Source organism: Zophobas morio, unplaced genomic scaffold, assembly GCF_036711695.1.
Source record: "Zophobas morio isolate AGI-343-1 ecotype UQ-CSIRO unplaced genomic scaffold, CSIRO_AGI_Zmor_V1 ptg000006l, whole genome shotgun sequence".
NCBI lineage: Eukaryota > Metazoa > Arthropoda > Insecta > Coleoptera > Tenebrionidae > Zophobas > Zophobas morio.
In genome coordinates, this window is record NW_026972111.1 from 8,183,249 (window position 1) to 8,194,145 (window position 10,897).

Genomic DNA, 10,897 nt, shown 5'->3' on the forward strand with positions numbered 1-10,897 from the left:
CATTTAACTCGATATTTGCACTTAATTTCCTTTTTTCATAATCAACTGTCAACGCTGACATTTCCAACTAAAAAATGAGTCTAAACCAAATTGTTTCGCCTACAACGGAGAATGTTCAACTCGAAATCCGACGAACACCTATTACTGCAGTCTCCGAAGAGGTCGATGGAGCAAGTGGCATCACCTCGGGAAATACTACCACAAGGACAATTAACAACGTATTAGTCTCTAATGTTTCTCAGACAAATCAGCCTCAGACCATTAGAAGACGAGAAGAACCGAAAAAGCGTAAAAAATGGTCTCTAGACATGAATTTACATATTATGCGCTTATATTATAAAATTACAAACAATGAAACTGATGTAAGTAATTATCGTACAGCTCTACACGAAGCCTTCAGCCGTGAGTACCCAAATTTTCCAGTTACCATTCAAAATTTAGCAGATCAACGTAGAGCAATAGTTAAAAATAACTACATACCTCAACTTACTCTAGAACAATTAAAAAATGAACTTTCTAAAACCATTAATCCACTTCCTGAAGATATCAACAACACAGTACCAAATACATTACTGACTGACACATCTGTCACCAATTTGTCAAAAACAACATCTCAAAATAAGATCCCAATTATACCACAAAATAGTAACAGTAGTATATCAAATACACCAGAGACACGAACTGACAGATTTACTAAAGATTTATTAAACAAAACACCTCAAAATAAGATCACAACCATAACACAAATTACCAACACATTAACTGACAAATCACTTAACAATTTATCAAGAACAATCCAAAACCAAATTAACATCACAGATAATCTACAAAACACGTACTACAACACAGAAGACACATTAATCAAAACTGTAAACAAAAATTTTAAATTTCACATTAATTTCCAAAATGAAATTGAAGACCAATTTAAATTAACTTTCGAAACATGTTCTAAATTAAAACCAAATGATAGACAATCACTTCCCCGCCAGTGTTATTCTAAAAAGTTTCTGGCAATTGTAGAAATAATGAACTCCTTCATTTTACCAAAATATCTCACAAACTCGATCTCTTTTGAAAAACTTCATACAATTATCTACTGTGCAGCTTTAACTTGTATTCAAATTAACACATGTAAAGATAACATAATAAATACAAACAACAATCGTATACCCTCCACCCCTCATTGGGAAACACGGTTAAATTATAAAATTAATAACATTAGAAGACAACTGGGTCAAATAACACAGTACCTTAGAGGAGTTAAAACACCACACATCATGACATGTATGCATTCGATACTGACCAACAATAATTTTCATCAAACTGATTACAATGAGTACAACACAACACTATCCGAAATTAAAGATACACTATTACAAAAGCTTTCCTTATATAGCAAAAGACTTAAAAGATACAAACAATCACATCTCAGAAAAATTCATAACACAAAATTTTTAAACAACGAAAAACTATTCTATCAACATTTAACTAATTCAAGCAAAACTCAATTATCCGGTGAACTACCAAGTTCACAAGATGTAACAACATTTTGGTCAAAACTTTGGTCTCAAGAATTTGAATTTAACCAATCTGCCAAATGGATTCCTCATATACATAATAAACTATCCACAATTACACCAATGAATGATCATCAGATAACACTTGCCGAATTAATAAATACTATCAATAAGACACACAACTGGAAATCACCAGGACCAGACAAAATTCATAATTTTTGGATAAAAAAATTAAATTGTGTACATATTCATTTACTACATCACTTAAATCAGTTCCTTCTTGACCCATCCTCCTTTCCAACATTCTTATGTCATGGTGTAACACACCTAAAACCTAAAGATAACGACACAAAAAATCCATCAAAATACAGACCTATCACATGTTTACCGACAATCTATAAAATATTAACCTCATGCATTACACAAAAAATTTATCAACACTGTTTTAACTCTGACATCATTAATGAAGAACAGAAAGGATGTATTAAAGGATCCTTTGGCTGCAAAGAGCAATTAATCATAGATTCCATCATCTGTGAACAAGCTAGAAAAGAAAACCGAAACATATATACTGCTTTTATTGATTATAAGAAAGCTTACGATTCTGTCCCTCATTCCTGGCTATGCAAAATTCTGGAATTATACAAGATTGATACTAAAATCTGCACTTTTCTCAAATGTTCCATGGAATTTTGGAAGACCACACTCCAAATAACCTTAAATGAACAAACAATTCAGTCAGACCCAATAATGATCCGAAGAGGAATTTTTCAAGGCGATTCTCTTAGCCCGTTATGGTTCTGCTTAGCAATAAATCCCCTCTCCGATATCCTGAACAGCTGTAATTATGGGTTCAATATAAGAATTAACAAACAAAGAGAAAACAGAATAAGTCACTTGCTGTATATGGATGACATAAAAATATATGCAAGTACACAAAATCAGTTAACAAACCTATTAAATCTGACTGAACAATTTTCCGGTGATATTGGTATGTCCTTTGGTATTGAGAAATGTAAGACCCAAGCAATCAGAAAAGGCGTGTTTCACCAAGTACCACATATAACACAGAATAAGGAAATAATTGAAGCCCAAGAACGAAACGATACATACAAATATCTGGGTTTCTGTCAATCCTCCCACATCAATCATACCAAAACGAAAACACAGTTGAAAGATCAATACGTAGCAAGATTAAAATTAATATTGAAGACACAGTTAAATGGAAAAAATTTAATGAAAGCAGTAAATACATTCTGCGTTCCACTGCTAACATATTCTTTTGGAGTCATTAAATGGTCCAAAACTGATCTTGAAAATTTAAACATCGCAACAAGGAAAATCTTCACACAGTATAGAAGGCATCACCCAAAATCGTCGATTGAAAGATTCTCATTACCAAGACAGAATGGAGGAAGGGGTTTCCAGAACTTAGAAAACTTATATCAGATACAAATTTCAGATTTGAAGAAGTATTTCTTGAAACGAGCGGAAAGAAATGAAATGTTTCGCACCATCACAAGAGCAGATTTGAACCACACACCCTTAAATCTGTCGAACACCGAAGAAATCCACACCCCCCACACAATAGATAAAATAATAAGTGGGCTAAAACAAAAACAACTACATGGAAAATTCTACAAAGACTTAGAAGAAAATCATGTCAATAAGAAGATGTCATTGATTTGGTTAAAAAAATCAAGTTTGTATGCCGAAACAGAAGGATTTGTGTTTGCTATTCAAGACCAAGTAATCAATACCAAGAATTATAGAAAATACATCATCAAAGATCCGAACATAAAAAACGACTGTTGTCGCCTATGCAAAGCAAAACCTGAAACGATCCAGCACATAATCTCTTCTTGCAGCATCCTAGCACAAACTGATTACAAAGCTAGACACGACAACGCAGCCAAAATCATTCACAAAGAATTAGCAACACTTATGAACTTAATCGAAGATACGACACCCTATTACACTTATATTCCGTCTCCATTCCTTGAAAATAACAAATACAAATTATACTGGGATCGCACAATACTTACAGACTTAAACATTACAGCTAACAGACCAGACATCATACTTATCAAAAAACACACGAACGAAGCCATTCTTATTGACATTGCTATTCCTAACACAAACAATATTATTCAAACATACGACACCAAGATTTCAAAATATCTACAATTATCGATAGAAATGAAATCCATGTTGAATCTTAAAAAAATTTCAATTCTACCCCTAGTTATCTCTAATGTAGGTGTAGTTCCAAATAGCTTAGTTGAGAATTTAAAGTCTTTGCATTTGAATGATTCAATAATTGTCAAAATTCAAAAAGCTGTTTTGTTAGGAACATGTCATATTGTTCGTAAGTTTCTTGAACAGTCTGATCATGTCAGTCAGATTAGATTAGCACCAGTAGGTCCGAGTAGTGTAGGTCACTTTTCATGTGATGCGCGGATAAATGATCGGTAGTTACGCTGGACTTTTGGGGATGGGGTGAGATTAGAGAATAATAGCAGACTAATTTGTATGCTGTAATTCTAGAATCTCGAAAGTTGTTCTGTTAATCTAATCAATTCATATCATTACTTGGTCTTAGTACCCGTAATGATAGAAGTCTTGCCTGAATGCCGGTCATTTCCGGGTCAGTGGTGGGTCTTAATAACATGGAAAATTCTACAAAGACTTAGAAGAAACTCATGTCAATAAGAAGATGTCATTGATTTGGTTAAAAAAATCAAGTTTGTATGCCGAAACAGAAGGATTTGTGTTTGCTATACAAGACCAAGTAATCAATACCAAGAATTATAGAAAATACATCATCAAAGATCCGAACATAAGAAACGACTGCTGTCGCCTCTGCAAAGCAAAACCTGAAACGATCAAGCACATAATCTCTTCCTGCAGCATCCTAGCACAAACTGATTACAAAGCTAGACACGACAACGCAGCCAGAATCATTCATAAAGAATTATCAACACTCATGAACTTAATCGAAGATACGACACCCTATTACACTTACATTCCATCTCCGTTCCTTGAAAATAACAAATACAAATTATACTGGGATCGCACAATACTTACAGACTTAAACATTACAGCTAACAGACCAGACATCGTACTTATCAAAAAACACACGAACGAAGCCATTCTCATTAACGTTGCTATTCCTAACACAAACAACATTATTCAAACATACGACACCAAGATTTCAAAATATCTACAATTATCGATAGAAATGAAATCCATGTTGAATCTTAAGAAAATTTCAATTCTACCACTAGTTATCTCTAATGTAGGTGTAGTTCCAAATAGCTTAGTTGAGAATTTAAAGTCTTTGCATTTGAATGATTCAATAATAATTATCAAAATTCAAAAAGCTGTTTTGTTAGGAACATGTCATATTGTTCGTAAGTTTCTTGAACAGTCTGATCATGTCAGTCAGATTAGATTAGCACCAGTAGGTCAGAGTAGTTTAGGTCACTTTTCATGTGATGCGCGGATAAATGATCGGTAGTTACGCTAGACTTTTGGGGATGGGGTGAGATTAGAGAATAATAGCAGACTAATTTGTATGCTGTAATTCTAGAATCTTGAAAGTTGTTTTGTTAACCTAATCAATGCATATCATTACTTGGTCTTACTACCCGTAATGATAGAAGTCTTGCCTGAATGCCGGTTATTTCCGGGTCAGTGGTGGGTCTTAATAATAATAATAATAATATGACGAATAGAACTTCTAATCTATAACAACTATAGTCAATTCTAATAATCTTTATCCACTTTTACTCTGTAAGGTGTCAGATTACAGGTTTTTGTTTAGTATTGTAAAGTTATTTTTTACCGCATAAGTGCGGTAAAGAAATCTATTACCGCACTAATGCAGTAAAGAGAGATTTTTAGAAAAGAAAGTTGCAAAACTATTTATTAACATAAATTACACCAGTAACCCACGGTAATTGAAGAACCCATTATTTTCTTATTTTCGACCGATGGCACACTGTTAAGGTAACCCATTATTGAATCAATTTTCTATTCTTTGTTATATAAATTTATAAGCTTTTTTTCAATTTCCTCTGGTAAAATCAATAAATATTTGCAAGGATGGCGATAGTTTATTCATTTTAGTGATACATGCAGGGTAAGTAAATAAGGTGCTCCTCAGTTCTTCATTAATTATTAGAACAAAAAAAAAGTAGTAACCATAGTTAAAAACAAAGCAGTCAGCCGTGACACGTAAGCGGTCAGAAATGAAGCCATTTCTGACTTGTGAGGCGCCACTGTCGATTTAAACTACAAATGTCAAATTAAAGTGTCTAGAGTATTCAACCAATTTTTCTATCGTACTTATATTTTATTTGTTTAAAAAAACTGAGAAAATGTATTTTTGGTGTGACTTTTTTAGCCAATTTAATGAAATTGTTGTGTATTATTAAATTATTAATTAGTGCATCTTTCTTTGTTTTGCTCTCTAATCATGAGATTTTACTATAGAAATCTTACTTTAATTCATAGGTGAAATTAATTTGTAAGTTTTTACATACACGTGTTAGTATGAATTTAAAAAATTACAACTATAAATTGGCTTGTCATTGTTATTGTGAATTGCAAGAGCAAACAGGTCAGGATTTTTCCGGACTTCCCATTGTTTATTAAACAAAATGCATCGTGCATGCATGTATTTTGTATTTACTTCATAACTTCAGAAAACGATGTTAATGAGCTAGTAATTTATGCAGTTTATAACGTCCTAATAATGAATGAATGTATTTTTTAAAGAAGGTTTTGGTTTAAAGTGAAGTGAAGTCAGATCTAGCAAATGAAAAAAAGAAAGAAGAATAAGTGTTACTTCAAAAATTATAAAAGCAGGAATTATGAGTAAAAGAGTAAGAAAAGAAAACATGCTTAGTAAAATTAAAAAATTAAGCTGCGAACACAATAATAATAATGCAGAAAAAAAACTAAAAATGAGAACAACAGCAAAGGTGTCACTATGCAACAAAATTAATACAAGGTTACTTCGATAAAAAGTCCATGCTTGTTGTACGAAAAATTACAAAATTTTACTTTGCGAAATTTAACTTTTTACTAATTATCTGTGAACTCGACTGCATTTAAGATTGTAATGATGAAACCGCCCATGCTATAAAGTATATTGGGTTGCCTACTTAGTCTCCGAAAATAATAATTACCGTTAGAAATAAAACGGCACATTAAAATGAAGGCCTGCCCCAAATACACATTTTATTTTGTACACTCGCTACAGGCACCGACACCAGCAGAGAGGGTAATGAAAATGATTTCAAAAATATGTAAGATACAGGGACTTTTTTAGGTTCGAATCAAATATACGCACCTAGGGTGACAATGTCTGTTATTGTTATTAACAGCCTTAGGAATTTATCCAGAGAAACCTTGCAAAAATTTTACCAAAAAATACGCAACTTTCGGCAACTGCAGACGTTATTGGCGCATTTTTAAATACAGTGATAAATGTATTAAACATAATAAAAATATTTACAATTTTTTTAATCACAGGAACCCAGGATTTTTTGCTACAACTGAATCGAATTTTCCGAGCACTACTTTTCCAATTTCGCCGCCAACATTTTTACACACGTCTTCAAAATGATTAATTAAATTTACAGGCTCACATAGAGGTAAATTGTGTTGTTCTAAATTTACAATTATTTTTGACACAAAACTAAAATTTGCTTTTATGAATGTCAATTGATATTTATTTCAGTTCTCTAGAAACAATAATTTTCTTACTCATTTGTAAAGCACAACACAGTTTTATGTTTTCAAAGTGATCCGCGTAAAAAGTAGCCGCCTCCAACCATGGACCCCATCGGGTCACAACTGGTTCAGGAGGGAGTGGTACATTGGGCAATTTTTAACTTTACTAATAAACTCGTTTAGAAGTGGAAACATTTTTTTGATGAAATCCGAAACAAAAAAAAACAAAAACACAATTATATCTATAATAATAGAAACATTTTAATATTTTTCCAAGAAAATTTTAGTAAGGGGATTAGTTTAATTACATGGATATAGTAAAGTACCTTTTTCCGGTCCTAAACTTTAATTAACAATGAAAATTTTAAAACTATCATTAAAATAACGACCTCGAGGGTCAGATAAGCGGATTTAGGTTTAAGGTGCTTGAGAATTAAACGGGAAAACCTTGTCGAATCACAGTGGTCAGAAAAAAAATAGCCAAATAACGAAAATAATAATTAATGTAAAATATGCAAGAAATACGGGATATGCACTTTTCATAAAATCCCAGGTCTAGTTATTATTAATTACATTAAACATTGTTTCACTATACAGCCCGTATTGTTAAATTTTAGATATCAGTTAATAAACTGAATACTTTCTTTTTCTTTTGACAATTTGAAAAACTGAATGTCACTTTCAACATTTTTTTTTTAAACAAGAACTCCACTTGCAAAGTATGACCGGTTGCACAACATACAATATTTCGCCATTTCATTATGTTATGAAAACACACTTGATATGAAATGGATTAACGATTGCTCCAAAAATATGAATGAATTGATAAAGTAAGGTTGTATTAGTGGGTGTTTCCAACTGAAAATTTTCCGACCAATACATATTATTTCAACAAGGACACGTATGTCAATTCCGACACGTGTAGTATAATACTAATAATAAAATACAAAAAAAAAAACAAAAACAAAACAAAACATATGGACCCGATTACAATACGTCCTTATCTTAAGTTCGGGAAGTAAAAATAAAGAAACCATAAAGGAATTACACAATCGATGATGCAATGCGTCCTTAAATTTGATTTAATCTGGTCCATTGTAGCAATAGGTATTTAATCTACTTAATCCACCTAATCGTTTGATCTTGGAATTTTCACTTATATACTGGGCATAGTAGTAGAAATTTCAGTCATTCAGGACGTATAGCAGTTTACAGTTTGTCAAAGAAAGGTAAGTAAAAACTTGCAGAATTCCAGACCATCAAGCTATGTACCTAATACAATTCGGTACTAGTGACTTCTTAGTTCGCCTTAATTTTAACTCTCCGCTTTTAACTCTGTGATAATGTACTGTTTTCTACATTCGAATACCTAAAATATTGTTGCTTTTTTTAATTCTAGATGGGATCACGAAAATGGACAAAAGACGAGCTGGGTAAATTTGCCGAGAAAATTGAATTTTGTTTAAAAGATGAAGAATGTAGAGAGATATTGAAAGCATTCTTAGAAAAGAGGGGGAATCCAAATTTGGAAAAAGTCTGGAAAATATGGAACGCGGTCGACATTATTTTGAAAGCTACGACCGTTAATAAACCTGCGAAAGTTAATAAACCTACGACAGTTGATGAATCTACCCAGGATTTAATCGACGAGACGAATATAAAGTCCAATCCAAATAACGCAGACAATCTAGAACATATTCAACAGCAATGTTGCCAAATACTTGACGGGCAACTTGGTACAGACTTTTCAACATACCTGTCTACATATCACCAACTTTGAAACTTCACAAATTCCAAAAAGTCTGGTTATAGATTATGCTAGTATGTAATTCTACCAGAAAAATAAAATAAAATGAATAAAAACTTTTACATGCGTTTTTCCTGCGTAAGCACGAATCACACCTTACTAAGCAAAATATGACAAAAGCAAATTCACTCGTTCCTATTAAGTCATCGAATATGCGAGACCCTCTACTATTGTTGTGTTCTTTCAACGCGGTTACATTTCTAAGTTTTGGCTGGGATTTAACCAACTACAACATTTCTTCGAATTATTATGTATCAAGTATCGCTGTGTACGGAAATCGTGCTTTTTTGGCCCTCCCACGAAGTTCTTGCTACAACAACAACACAAATCCAACACTGGTGGAAGCTTCATGGTACAACGAACAACCAGTTTTCTTCGGGTATGTACGATTGCAGAGCGACACGATTTACAACGCTTTCCCGCAGAAGAACACCGTTTTTCCTGGAGTCACAAACGTGGAAAAACTGTGAACACCTCCAGGACGTGATTTCTGTAGACATGGAGCCGATGAGACCCAGACTGTGGGTTCTGGACAAGGGCAGCATCGAGTGCCCCGCCAAAATCGTAATTTATAATTTATTCCAAAGGGTTAATTATTCCCTGGATGCACCTGAAGAGACTGGGAGAAAATTCAGCTGCCTTGTAGTGGATAATAGTCCTAAATTAAATGGAGCTAGAGGCTACATAAGTTTCGATGGGTTGTCAGACTTGTTGGTTTTTTCCATAAACGAGTTTAAATGGTGGAGGATTCGTTTGGAACCACAAGACAGTATTTTGTCGGTTTCCACAAAATTTATCGCTTTTTCGAGGAAGGAGGATGTTTTATACGTCACGGGAGGCGAGGAGAGGGGAATTTTTTCGCTCGATTTGGCTCTATTAAGACAAGAATTTGCAGACGTGAGTGAATCTAATTAAAATTTATGTTATTATTATTTAATATTTTTTAATTGTTTTTGTATTGCAGGACGTGGAGAGTGTTAATGTTACTTTTCTTGGGGAAAAGTTGGGGGCGTCCAGTGCTTTAGTTGCAGATTTTAAAGATGGGCTTAGTTATTATATCCCACGTGATTTTGTGGTGGTTCGGTGGAATACAAGGTAAGAAAATTGAAAAAAAAAAAAGTTGCGATGGCCGGGAATCGAACCCGGATCAACTGCTTGGAAGGCAACTATGCTGACCATTACACCACCATCGCACTTGATTTGGGTGACTCAGTTTGCGCGACATAGGGGTACTAGCTTTGTAACGAAAGAATATTTTAAATACTAAAATGAATTTGGTTTTTTAAAAACTGAAATCTTCGCTTTTGAAATACTTTCTATTAATTAAATCATATATATCGTTTTATAAAAATATTTAAATATGTTATCCTCGTACGGTTCTACAACAAAGCAATATCACTTTTTAGCAATTTTTATACATTTACCATTATTTTTACTTTTATCGATCCTACATGTATTTTGTGTTGTCTAATAGTGAATACTGTTGAGATTTTTTTTCATAATATAGGATGTTCCAACCGTGAATTATTTACCAGAAAAATTCGCCGTCTCGTGTAGAATTCGTTTTATTTTAAGTGAACCAGCTGCATATATTTTTCTTATTAAAAAAGATCTTTTGATCAATAAATAACTGGCACGCAAATTCTCAACTCGCTGATGTATATAGCGATTTGGAACTCTGCACACAATTTTACAATATTTTATTTTTATCGTTCAAATGGCCACCTAAAACCCTGATATCAAAAGAAAACCACCTTAGAGACAAGTCTGAAAATATGATAAAATACATGGGGCTCATTTGAAGAACAAGAGAAAACATGTACATACCTAC

The 10,897-nt window shown here is 33.1% G+C and overlaps 1 non-coding gene across 1 annotated transcript; it reads right to left on the reverse strand.

Annotated features, from left to right (window-relative positions):
* Positions 1-10,187: 10,187 nt before the first annotated feature.
* On the reverse strand, positions 10,188-10,259 carry Trnag-ucc (transfer RNA glycine (anticodon UCC)). Its single transcript has one exon. It is a non-coding gene; the product is annotated as a tRNA-Gly (tRNA).
* Positions 10,260-10,897: the final 638 nt, after the last annotated feature.